This window comes from Cyprinodon tularosa, unplaced genomic scaffold (assembly GCF_016077235.1).
Source record: "Cyprinodon tularosa strain WSP-4 unplaced genomic scaffold, ASM1607723v1 ctg407, whole genome shotgun sequence".
Taxonomy (NCBI): domain Eukaryota; kingdom Metazoa; phylum Chordata; class Actinopteri; order Cyprinodontiformes; family Cyprinodontidae; genus Cyprinodon; species Cyprinodon tularosa.
This window is the reverse complement of record NW_024039127.1, coordinates 883,344-895,784: the sequence shown is the minus strand read 5'-3', so window position 1 is coordinate 895,784 and position 12,441 is coordinate 883,344. Positions and strand designations below refer to the sequence as shown.

The 12,441-nt window shown below is 45.1% G+C and overlaps 1 protein-coding gene across 1 annotated transcript in view; it reads left to right on the top strand.

Moving 5' to 3' along the window:
* Window positions 1–1,131: 1,131 nt before the first annotated feature.
* Window positions 1,132–12,441, top strand: part of plxnb3 (plexin B3) — an 86,847-nt gene continuing 75,537 nt past the window's right edge. The window contains exon 1 of the mRNA XM_038298426.1: window positions 1,132–1,453. The gene's annotated coding sequence lies outside the window, so the exon portion shown is untranslated. The remainder of the gene's footprint in view (window positions 1,454–12,441) is intronic.

The following is a 12,441-nucleotide window of genomic DNA, read 5'->3' as shown; positions in this document are numbered from 1 at the left end:
TGAAGACATTTAGAATTGTTGAAAGAACTCAGACAGAACCTTGGATGAAGTTGGATCTTTGAACAATTCTCCAGATGTTCACTATTTACTGAAGTAAGGGTCAAACGTTCTCCACCAGAACAGAAGCTTTATTTCCAGTAGGAAGGAAAAGGAAAAATGTTCTCTCTGGTTCTGTCTTCTAAAAAAAGATCCAGTACCTGGAGGTCAGGATCCATTCGGGTCACGGGAAAAGTATACTACAGTTCTGTAGGATCCAGAATCAACCAGGCATCGACTCATTGACTCTTCAGCAATCCCTCACACTGAGCCTGGTTCTGCTGGAGGTTTCTTCCTGTTCAAAGGGAGTTTTTCCTCTCCACAGTCGCTACAAGCATGCTTAGTGTGAGGGATTGCTGAAGAGTCAATGAGTCGATGCAATCAGCTGGTTTTCCTTAGATAGAAAACTTTGAATCAATCTGACTGGATGATCTGGTGAACTGTTGGCGCTATTTTAGGGAAGAAAGGGCTTCTGGGAAGAGATTACTTTATTCCCGTAATTTAAAACTTAATTATCTTAATGTTACGAATTTATTCTCGAAATAGAAGAAAAATTATCTCCACCCTGGCCCTAATACTCCATCGTATAGTTAGCTCCCTGGTTGCGCTGAGGATGAAGATATTTTAAAATCTTAAGATTTTCTTTCTGTGAAATGATCTGGCTCCTCCCACTTTTACTGACAACCATCGGACCAATCAGCTGTGAGGTGGAGGAACTGAGTTCTAGGCTCTGGGAACTTTAGACCTTCAGCGGTTTGCTCAGTTCCTCCTGGTTCCAGGGCCCAAAGAAACGAGTTCTGACAGAACCATCAGAACGAAGGTTGGAGCCGGTTCATGTGAGCAGTGGGTCCAAAAGGTCAAAGTTCATCAGCTCTGGTAACCAGTTGAGCCTCTTAGAACCTGGAAGAACTCGGTCCAGCTGTTAAGATGAACTGGAGGTTCTGGTGGAACCCAGAAGTTTGACTGGATGGAGCTTCTTCGTGGAGCCTCTCTGTCTGGGTTAACATGTTCCTGCAGGTTCCCTAACTTCTGATGACGTAAGCCCAGGTGTGTTCTCACCTGCCTGCAGACCCTCTGTGGAATGATGAGGTTCTAAAGGGAAGGTTGAAGGTTTGGCTGAATGGACCTGGTTCTGTCCCGGTTCTATCAGACCAGAGTTGAATTTGTCAGAAAATCCGAACCTTAAGGGGTCCAGAACTAGACCCTCCCTCAGAGTTCGGGTTCCGGAGCCCACGGGCCGCTCGGTACCTGTTGTTGGGTGAGGAGGAGCGTGTTCGGGTGGCCCGGCCGGCTGCGTGGGGCGGGGTCTCAGTCAGACCTGTTGTCCCTCCTGGACTCTGCTGGTTCTCTGGATCCACCGAACTTCTCTCTGGATATTTGGACCCTGAAAGACCCAGAACCAGACCTCTTCGTCCAGGTGAGTTGGACTCGGTTCTGTTGGATCCAAGTTGTCTCGCGCTGCATGAAGGAGCGCGCGAGCCAGGCGTGTCTGACGGGAGCGCGCCAGACTCCCTTCAGGAATCGGAGAGTTTTTTCGTTTCTCTGTTTTTCTCCGTGAAAGTTCTGAGTACCGGACCGGTTCTGAACTGGACCGACCTCACAGTACAAGCTCTGTGATTCGGCTTAGAAATGTCGTTCCAGTCCAGTGGTTCGGTACCGGTTCTGCTGGCTTTGGATTGACTGACTGCTGAATTCAGCTGAGAGCAGCGAGTTTAAAAGTGAACAGAAATGAAACGGGTTCTGGTCTTTGGACTGAGGGGGGTTCGGTTCGGTTCTGGGTTCTGCGTGTCGGTCCGTTATGTCCCGGCAGGAGGATCCTGACTCGGTTCGGTTCAGCCTGCAGCGGAATAACTCACATTCCTGCACATGCACGGACACGCGCACACACACATATTGAGAGGACGCGCGCACGTGCATGGATACACTCGCCTGGCGCGCGGAGTCAGATGAGCTGAGGGTCTGTTGATCTGAAGTCACCTGCTGATGTTTCATAAAACAACTTTGGACCACGTGACCATGCGACCCTGACATTCCGGTTCTGGTTCCGATCCATAATGGTGCAGTCTAAACTGTCTGATTGGTCTGCAGCTCCAGTGGTTCTGATCCAAAGCTTCAAGGCTGCAGCCCCATTCGGTTTCTGCAGAATTTCTGAAACAAACTTCCGGTTTCAGACCAGTTCTATTCTCACTGAACCAAATCAGAGCCAGTTTCTCACAACACTTTAAAGCAGGTCCTGTTCAGAACCACATCTAGAGTCCAACAGAACCAAATCAATCCAATCCTTTGGAACCCAGCGACAGAGCAGAACCAGGTCCAGTTTATGATCTGAGGACTGAGTTGGACCCTCCATCAGAACCAGAACTTTTAGCAGCTTTGGACCCAAACCTTCATGTAGTTCTGTATTTTTATGAACTATGGGAACCAAATCAGCTGCTGATTAACTTGATGAATTAACTAAATAAGTAAATAAAATGTTCACATTAAAGCAGAAACTTAACAAATGTTGCTGCTTTTTAAATGAGTCCAACGATGAGGTATGACCTCAGTCAGGGCCGGATTTAGGAAATGTGGGGCCCTAGGCAAAGACAGGCAGGGGCCCCTCTGAATGGAGAAGACAACACATAGAACAGCCCCATTCTCCAGATGTAGAAATGTTAATAGAATAGACATCCATTATCTGTTCTAGGTTGTGTCCCTCTCTTCTTGTCCCTTTTCTTCTTGTTTTCCTCTCTATGTTTTGTACTCAGCTGACTTTTCATGCTGTCTCTAAAGGAATGAAAGATTTTTTCCAAGCACTAAGCTCACTTAGCTGATTGCTCCTTCCTGTGTTTCCAAAAAGGCCAAAGTAAATAACCCAGTCCTTCTTTTCACTGTAGACAAGCCATGATCTGCTTATCTGTTTTCCATTTTTCATTTGGATGAAATAATAGCTGCATGAATCATGACAGCAGACAAGATAGAGGAGAGCAGGAGGCGGGGTTACCAATCTACTCGCTCTGGAGAGCAGAGTTCGCTGCTTTTAGATGTTGTCTCCAAAGTCTCCAGTAGCAGAAAAAAGTCTCTAGATTTGGCGCTAGGAGCTTTTTAGAAATCAAAGTGCTAGAGGGGTCTGAAAAGTGGCTAAATATAGCGACTAAAGCGCTAAGTTGGCAACACTGCTCTTTGCATGGTTTGTTTTCAAATGGTTTGCTGCTGTCTGTTTGGACCTTTCTGAAGATGTGCAGCAAATGGACTGATCCAATATGGCGGACACTGAAAGGGGGGGGGGGGGGGGGCTGAGACACACTTAATATTATCAGCGTTCTGATTGCATTTTTATAAAATAAAATAATTAATTTGCACAAATAAGGAATAGTTGTATTAACCGTACATGGAAACAGAGTTTTATGGGCCCCAGGCACCTGACGAGTATTGCCTAAATCCCCCCCTGACCTCAGCACCCAGTCTGGGACCGGATCAGAACATCAACATGTTTCTATCCAGGGTGATTCTCAGAGCCCCTCCCACTCCACCAAAACAGGCATCTGATTGGCTGCTGGTGTGATCTGGATTCATAGGAGAACCAGGTGAAGGTGTGTGACCTGCAGGGGGGCAGCAGGTCAGAGGAGAGCAGGCGGGTCATGTGACCAATATGAAGCTGTGACATCATCATCATCATCATCAGTGAGATGAAGATTAAACTAAACCTAATCTGAAGGATTTTAGTCTGGGTCCAGATTCAGATTACTGTTTGTGCCTAATCACCTCTAATCCACACACACACACACAAACTGTTAATGTGCCCTAATCTGTCCCATCAACCCAACTGGACTCAAACCAGTAACACCAGTGAGACAGTTTCCTTTGTCCGTACAGAACATGCTTCTGCTGATGGTTGAAGATGTGGTTCTGGGTCTACAGGAAGTAGGACTGTATTAAAAAAATCAGTTTTCCAAAATTTGAATACATTTTCCTAAATATCAATTAATTCAAATGTCAAAGTGTGATTTTCCTTTGGTCCTCATAGCCTCCAGCCGCTGCGTTTATTTTGAACTTCACTGTTGGACGCTACTGTTGTTCTGGTATCGGTGTGTTACAGAACCAGACTTTCAGGTAGCAGCAAAAAAAAAAAAATGTTTTCAATCCCAGAAATCCAGTTTAAAATCAGATTGAAAAAAAAACTGATTCTAAACCTTGAGAATTGGATCAAATTCTTGAATTTTGAATCTACAGCCGGCCGTAACCGAAGCGTTTAATGGTTTCAGGGATGGAACCTGATGAGGAGGAACCTGAGGTTCAGAGGTTCTACAGGTCTGAGCCATTATTTGAGTCCATAGGGACTCCTGAAGGTTCCAGGATTAAGGATCCACATCAGAGTCCAAGTCTGACCTCATTGTGGTCCTCCTCGTTGTTGGGGTTGTGGTTCGGCTTTAGAGAGGTCAGAGGCTGAGTGGACGTCTACGGATGGTCCTCAGTAAGAGTGGCGGCCTGACGGTTAGGGCATAGAGCTTGGAATCCAGAGGTTGTGAGTTCAAGCCCTAGTCTTGCAGACTGCCGCTCTGGCTCTCTGACCAAGACCCTTAACCCCACACTGCTCTCCGGGCGCTGCACGATGGCAGCCCACTGCTCCCCGAGGGGAGGGGTTAAATGCAGAGAGGGACTTTCTCCAATGTGAATAAAGTTAAATTAGTATTATTATTACTGTTAAACCCACATATGTACAGTAGCAGCCATTCAAAATGGCGCTTCCAATCAAAATCCAGGCAAATGGCAGGAAAATCCCCCCCACCTTCCAGCCACTGGCCTTCTCTTGGGCGTGCATATTTTTTATCTGACTCCTCCCTTTCCCTGAATTACAGGGTCTGACCTGGAGATGGCGCTTCTCTTTAGATCTTAATGTCCACAAATCATGATAGAAACAATATTTCAGTACAAAGATTGATGTTTACAAAGGAATTGTAGGGGACCAGCCAAGGAAAGTGGGGACAATTTGATAAAGCCTGCATACTGCTATACCTGATGGGCGGGGCTTGAACAGATGGGTTCTGATTCCGGTTCCACCTGTCCTTTAGCACAGATGAATCATTATGTGGGAGGAAAAACCAGGAGCTCTGTGTTCTGGGACACACCGTCAGTGTGACCCGTGTTTGGAGGGACATCGTCATTGGACCGGGTCGGTTCCACGAGCTGACTGTTGAAGAACACAAGGTGGACAAAGAGGGACTGGTCCTTGTGGAACCATCTTGTGTGGACCCTCAGGGTTTGACATCCAGAGCTTTTAGAACCAGGGGAATTAAGCGAGAACCCTTGCAGAGGAACAAGACCATCCCTCTGAGCCGGACCCTGGGTGGTCCTCTGGAGGTCCGGAAATCCACAATAATCTAAATTAATCCTCTCAGTGTGTTTGGCGTTAAATACTCATCTGAAGTCAGAGTAACAAGCTGTTGGTGTGAAGCTCGTTAGGTCTGAGCGTCACCATCGCACCAATCTGATGATCACATCACTCAGCAGGACATTTAATTAAAACTCTGATAAGAACCGTTAAAATCTCAGAAGTGTGGACTTCCTGATAGTAAAGAGTTACAATAGTCCAGCCTTGAAGTAACAAATGCATGGACTAGTTTCTCAGCATCACCCCTGGACAGGAGATTTCTCATTTTTGCAATGTTCCTCAGATGAAAGAAGGAAATTCTAGAAACCTCTTTGATCTGGGATTTAAATGACAGGTCCTGATCAAAAATAACACCAAGATTTTTTACTTTATTATCTGAAATCAGTTTAATCCCATCCAAATGAAGTGACTGGCTAATCAGCTTCTTTTTCAGAGACTCTGGTCCAAAGACTATAACTTCTGTTTTGTCTGCATTCAGAAGCAGAAAGTTAAGAGTCATCCAGGTTTTTATGTCTTCAGACATGCCTGTAATCTATGTAATGGGTTAGCTTCATCTGGATTATAGACAGATATAGCTGGGTATCATCAGCATAACAGTGGAAATTAATCCCATGCTGTCTAATAACTCTACCAATTGGGAGCATGTATAAAGTAAAGAGAATTGGTCCTAGCACTGATCCCTGTGGTACTCCTGTCACAGTAGGGTGGAGGTCTGAAGGAGGACCCAAATGCAGACTGAAGCTGAAGGAGGTTACTTGCAAATTTATTAACACAAAAAGGGAAACAGAAGCAAAGATCCAAAAATATAACTCCACAAAAATCGCGAACCAGGAATACTCACAACAAGGGGAGAAAGAAATGACAACAAACCAGCAACAGTGACTGAGTAGGAGGTGCATATATGGGAAACCAGGCTAATCAGCAGATTGGGAGCAGCTGTGAACGGAGGAGACTAGAAGGGAGCGAGGGAAAATTAGACTGACACAAGAGGGCAGCAGAGGGCAAACAAGAAATACCCCTAAGAACTCAAATACAATCAAAATAACTAGAATAACACAAAATGGAAATAAAACCTCAGAGATAAACCTTAAACAGAACCAAAACCATGACAACTCCACAGGTAACCTTGGAGCATGGGGAAGATTTATCATTAACCTGAACAAATTAAAACAGATCAGATTTAAACCAGTTTAGAGCTGTTCCTTTAATCCCAACGAAATATTCAAGTGTTTCTAAAAGAATATTCTGATCAACTGTATCAAATGCAGCACTGAGATCCAACAGGACGAGCACAGATACAAGTCCATTATCTGAGGCCATGAGAATATCATTAGTGACTTTCACCAGAGCTGTTTCAGTGCTATGATGAGCTCTAAAGCCAGACTGAAACTCTTCAAAAAGTTCATTATGGTGGAAGTGATCGCACACTTGATTGGCAACTACTTTCTCAAGGATTTTAGATCAGAAAGGAAGATTGGATATAGGTCTATAATTGACCAAGTCATCTGGGTCAAGAGACGGTTTCTTAAGCAAAGGTTTAATTCCAGCAACCTTAAAAGCTTTAGGTACATATCCCTGTAACAGAGATAGATTAATCACATCTAGAATGGAGGAGGAGATCAAAGGGAATACCTCCTTAAATAACCTGGTTGGAACTGGATCTAACATCCAAGTTGAAGGCTTAGATGAAGACAATAGTCTTGCTAACTCTGAAAGTTCAACTGGATCAAAGCAGTCTAAACCCGGTTCAGATTCTAGGTAAGCTTCAGCTCAAAATAAAACCAGGAAGTCAGCCTCTTATTAGTAGTTTCCTTTGTGCTGGGGGTGATTCACTGTCTAAAGCAACGCACAGAGAGGAAGGAACACCATCAACAAGATCTTCCTCTTGTGGAGAAGACAGAATTATATTTCTGTCCTCTGTGTTGTTCTCACGTGTTCTTACTCAGGAAATTAAAGATGGATCAGGTTCTTTAACTTCACGCCCTAAATTTATTTTCATCTCTAAGCATCTTATCTAGAACCCCAGGAGAAAAATGAGAGTTTGAGTGTTTCTGCTGTAGAGAACGCCATGACGCCGCTGACGGTCCTGACTGTAAACTCTGTTTGGGTTTTAGGTCCAAACCTGGCAGCTGTATGAATCTGGAAACTTCAAAGTCTGGAGCTCTAAAGCCAGACTGAAACTCTTCAAAAAGTTCATTATGTTGGAAGTGATCGCACACTTGATTGGCAACTACTTTCTCAAGAATTTTAGATCAGAAAGGAAGATTGGATATAGGTCTATAATTGACCAAGTCATCTGGGTCAAGAGACGGTTTCTTAAGCAGAGGTTTAATTCCAGCAACCTTAAAAGCTTTAGGTACATATCCCTGTAACAGAGATAGACTGTTGCCATTTTCGGGCCGATTCTCCAGTCGTGCCAAGTTTTAGCCTGATTATGCGTCATGTAGTCTGACAGTAAGTAATTCGTCGGCCGTCGTAAGGCGGTCGTGGTTAAATCCTGCTGTTGAAGCTAAGCTACGAGCCGATTGACCAGAACCGTGTGCAAACAAGGGAGTTGGAACAGACTGCCTCACAGTGTGAGAACATACATGGTGAGCTGTGAACTTGCACTGTACGACTAAACCAGTGTGAACAGTCACTGTTTATCCAGATTCCTGATCAGCCAATCAGAACAGAGCTTTCAGCTGTGGCTCCGGCTCAGATTCTGGTTCTGGAGGACCGGAGTCTATTACCAGCCGTACAGTTTCCGTTTCTAGTGGGAAACAGCCTGAAACACAAAACGCCTCACAAAGATGGGGGGGGGGTCCAGATTAGGGTGGGGTCTTCACAGCGATTAAACCACAGCTGAGTGGAGTGTGAATAAAGCGACCTTGATCTGAGCCAACTGCTGAGCACCCCCCCCCACCCAACCCTTTAAGCTACCCACCCCCATTCCTGGCCCCCCCCCACCCCCACCGCCCCCCCTTTGTGTCAGATCTCTCACACACACTCAGTGTGTTTTAGCTAGAGGTGATATTAATAATCCATAAAGAAGCTGGTTTCTCTCAATCGCTCCCAGTGGACCCCCACCCCCACCCCACCCCACCCCCCCCCCCCCCAGCTGTCTCACAGCCTGTCAGACAGACAGGCTGCTTCAATGCTTTCTGCCTACAGATCTACTCCTGGGGTGAACTGGATCATTGTGGGGCGGTTTTTGGGTCCAATATAACCTCCTATAAACCTCAGCAAGAAGAACCAGAACCTGCTAGAACTGGAGTGGATCAGAACCTCCAACTTCTGCTGGTCTGGTTATGGTCTAACGGTTGCCATCTTTGGCCAGTATGTAAAGTTCTGACATGTTAACAAGTTTTCCATCAAGCCGTGTCAAAATATATATGATTGGACCGAACCTTTCTGCTGGTTCCGTTTGGCCTCATAAGAGACTAGGTCCGTCTTTATGTCTACGCTGGTACCACCGGATGCTGAAGGTCCCTGTCCTGGTCTCCATGGTGTCTGTCCTCATCGCAGACGTCCCTGTCTCTGCTTGACCTCTTTTCATAAGGTCTCTTCAGGTGTTTCTCAGGTTCCTGTTCTCTATGCCTGCTTGTATTGCCTATTTAACTATTTCTATTAGCATGTTAGTTGCTTATAGATTCATTCTGTTTCTGGTTAAGGTCAGAGGTGCTGTGTTCAATAAACAATCAGTGTTTTTAATTCAGAGTAATTTTCATGTGAATGTGCTTTACTGGAGGCATCCATGTTTGTCAAAGAACACTACTGCCACCTACTGGTTAGTGACGTCACGGTGCGGTATCGGCTGTTGATCAAGTCCCAGTGCTGTATCTGGTGTTTGTCACAACGCGCTATTATCCAAGTCATCTTGAAAACATTCTTCTTCCAAATGTTGGCTACATATTACGGGTTTTTTCTCTGGCCAGAAGTTCGATGGCAAATCCTCCCTCTTCAAGTTGGCGATCCAACGACCAACCCGTCCGTGGAGGATCAGGAATCAGAAAGGTGGAATAACTCTTTTTTTCACTTTTACCCGATGTATTCCAGCATCCAGCTGCCATGCACGTGGGCATTGTCAGTTTCACTATAGCTCTGGTGAATTTCAATGGTGAAGTCCTCTGGAAATCTTCAATAATTGTTGTTGATTGCAGATGTGTCTAGTAGTTCCCATTGATTTAGCTTGGAAAGCGGGGAGAAGCAAAAGGATTTTGATAAAATACATAATAAATGTGCACAAATAAGGAGTAGTTGTATTAACCAGACATGGAAACAGAGTTTTATGGGGCCCCCAGGAACTTGGGGCCCTAGGCAACTGCCTAGTATGGCCTAATGGTAAATCTCTGCGTCAGCTCAATTAGCATACATTTGTGCGCTTGGTTGCATCCGGTACACAAACTTTCTCTGTTCCGCCCATTTCTCCTGTTACATTAGCATCTTTGCTAATTTAACTTTTGTTTCTAAAATTGGGGGGGGGCTCATCTCACCTTAATCTGCTAAAGATCAGACTGACCCAGTCCAGTGTTGCACTGTGACATCTGGTCATAAAGGTGTAGCATGGCTGTGCTTCATCAGGTAATAAAGCAATAGTTGGGCTGGAACAGACTGCAGGAGTGAGAATCCTCCTGATCCACGCTGAACTTCTCCAGACCACCCAGAGACTCAGACCGCCATGGATCCATGTTTTGGACCAGATAAGGATTCCAGTGATCTGCTGTAAATAAGAGTCTCTGTCCTAAAGACGTTTGGCTCCCAGTGAAGATCTGAACGGGAAAGGAAACGGAAAAGTGTCTGTGGTTTTGCTGTAATTTGCATTCTTGGAGCTTTCCTCTGATTCAGGGTTGTGCATTCAGCGGCTGTCAAACAGGACAGTTTGTCCTGACGAGACACTGCTTCTTTGTGTTTCTGTGTGTGTCCCGCTGTGTTTAATGAAGGAGGAAGTTCCCTCTGTGCCGTACAATGAGCTGTTTTTACTGTCTCGCTGTTTCCATTTCCTCCCTCTGACTGCCTTCCCTTCCTTTTCCTCCCCCTCTGTTGTCCTTTTCATGTTTCCAGCCCAGTTACACCAGTTCAAGTCAGGCTTGGTCACTTGGATGTATCTGGAGGTCTGTCTCTGAACTGTGACCCCGTCGGTGCAGATAGATAAGGACTCATGCTGAGGGTTCTTGTTCTTCGCTTGAAAAGGATCAAAAAGTCCTGAAAGTGAAGAGTCTGATCTCTGCATGCTGATTGGCTGATGAAGGAACCTGAGCCAGACACAGAAATGGTCATGAAAACAGGAAGTAGGGCCTAGACACAGTGAATGCATCAGAAATGCAGGGGAGGGAACACTTCTGACACAGAGCTCAACATTTGGAATTAGACTCCAGGAATTGTCTGGATTTGATCTGGTTTGGATCCAGTTTGGTCCCCATTAGCTGGTCCCCACCAGAGTGAAGAGCACGTTTAAACTGGTGCCCATATAGAGACGCCAACTTTAACTCTGTTTCGGACTGTTGGCTGCTCTGGTAACTGCCTGAAAACATCATCATTCCAGTAATGATGCCAACATCCAAGTATCTAACCCCTCCAAGTTATGCCCAAGAACTTTTTTATTTTATTTTATTTTTACCCCAAAAAATTGTAAGAAAATACTGTATCCTGGTGAAGGTTCTCAGTCGTCCGGTCAGAGTCATTCCAAAGAGTTTAAAGTTAATCCTCTGGACTTTGTTTCCAAGTTTGAAGACGTTTCTCTTCCATCCAGTAAGATTTTTCAATTCAAAATGTCAGAAATAGTGTTTAGTTCCAGGTTTTATCCAGCAGCCCAACAAAGCCTGGTTTTAGTTTAGAAAACATGCAAATAGAAACGGATAAACGGGTCCCCCCCTTTGGAATGGGGGTCGTTTGGCTTCTTTGTTAGCCTGCAATGCCCCATACCTGTCTATGTCTCTGAAAGGGGGGGGGATCGTTAGAGGGAATAGTTGGCCTGGATGGATAGGCGAGGTCTTTGTTCTCCTGTAAAGGGGTTGGAGCTGCGATGATAGCAGGAAGGAATCAACTCTATCGCTGCATTAGAGGTTTTTGAAAGCTGAGTCCATCCCCTCTGTTTAAAGTCGTAGGGAAGCGGCTGTTCCAATCGTTGCATTCCTGAATTCTCCCGAGTGGTGCCCGACTTTACATGAGTGAATAAAGTGAATGTGATTGGTCGATTATCAAGGGGGCGGGATTGTTGTGGCCGAAGGTTCGCAAGCAAGTTTGGTTGTGGCCGGTTTGTCGGGAGCATCTTGCTAACCAGTTAGCAACTTAGTGCTAGCAGGTTCCCAATGGGAAATTCCATTGGGACCAAGTAGCACTAAATTGGTGACTTAGAAACGACGCTGTCAAGGAACGCTATGGACAGCGGAAACATGCAAGAGGAGGAGAGTTTAGTGTCGGAGGTCGTGGATGAGTCTCCTCCGTCATCCATGTTTTATTTAGAGGAGGAAAGCGGGGACGAAGATGTTGTGGAAGAGGACGCCAGGGCGGCAGAAGCTTGGTTTGGTGTAGAAGGCTTCCAGCCGTACATGTTTGAGCCCTTGCCTCGCAACGCTGCCAGTTCTGTTAGCTCTACGCCTGCCGAAGACACAGACGTCCATCCCCGTGAACACTGGGACGCAACTCAATGGGAAAGGAAAGGATTCTGATTTCAACCGTTGCGTATATTAGCTGCGACACATGAATCAAGATGCTATGACTGAAAACATTTGATTGACAGATGACTGTTGATATATGATTGGCTGAATTTAGGTGTTCAGGCTGACGTAGAACTAACTGGCCTGCAGAAGATAACGGAAAAAAATACAGATTTTAAGACAATATTTTTTTTTAAATAGAAATTTTCAAAATTTTGGGACAATATTGTCGGATAAAGTACATTTATATACACGTTTAACCCAGAATGATTTGAGTTTGGAATATGATTTCCCTACGACTTTAACATAACTTGTAGGTGTACCGAGTCTTGTCCCTTTAATTAACTTTTTTTGGAGCAAAATGCTGCACATAGCCCTGATATTAAAGTTAAAGAA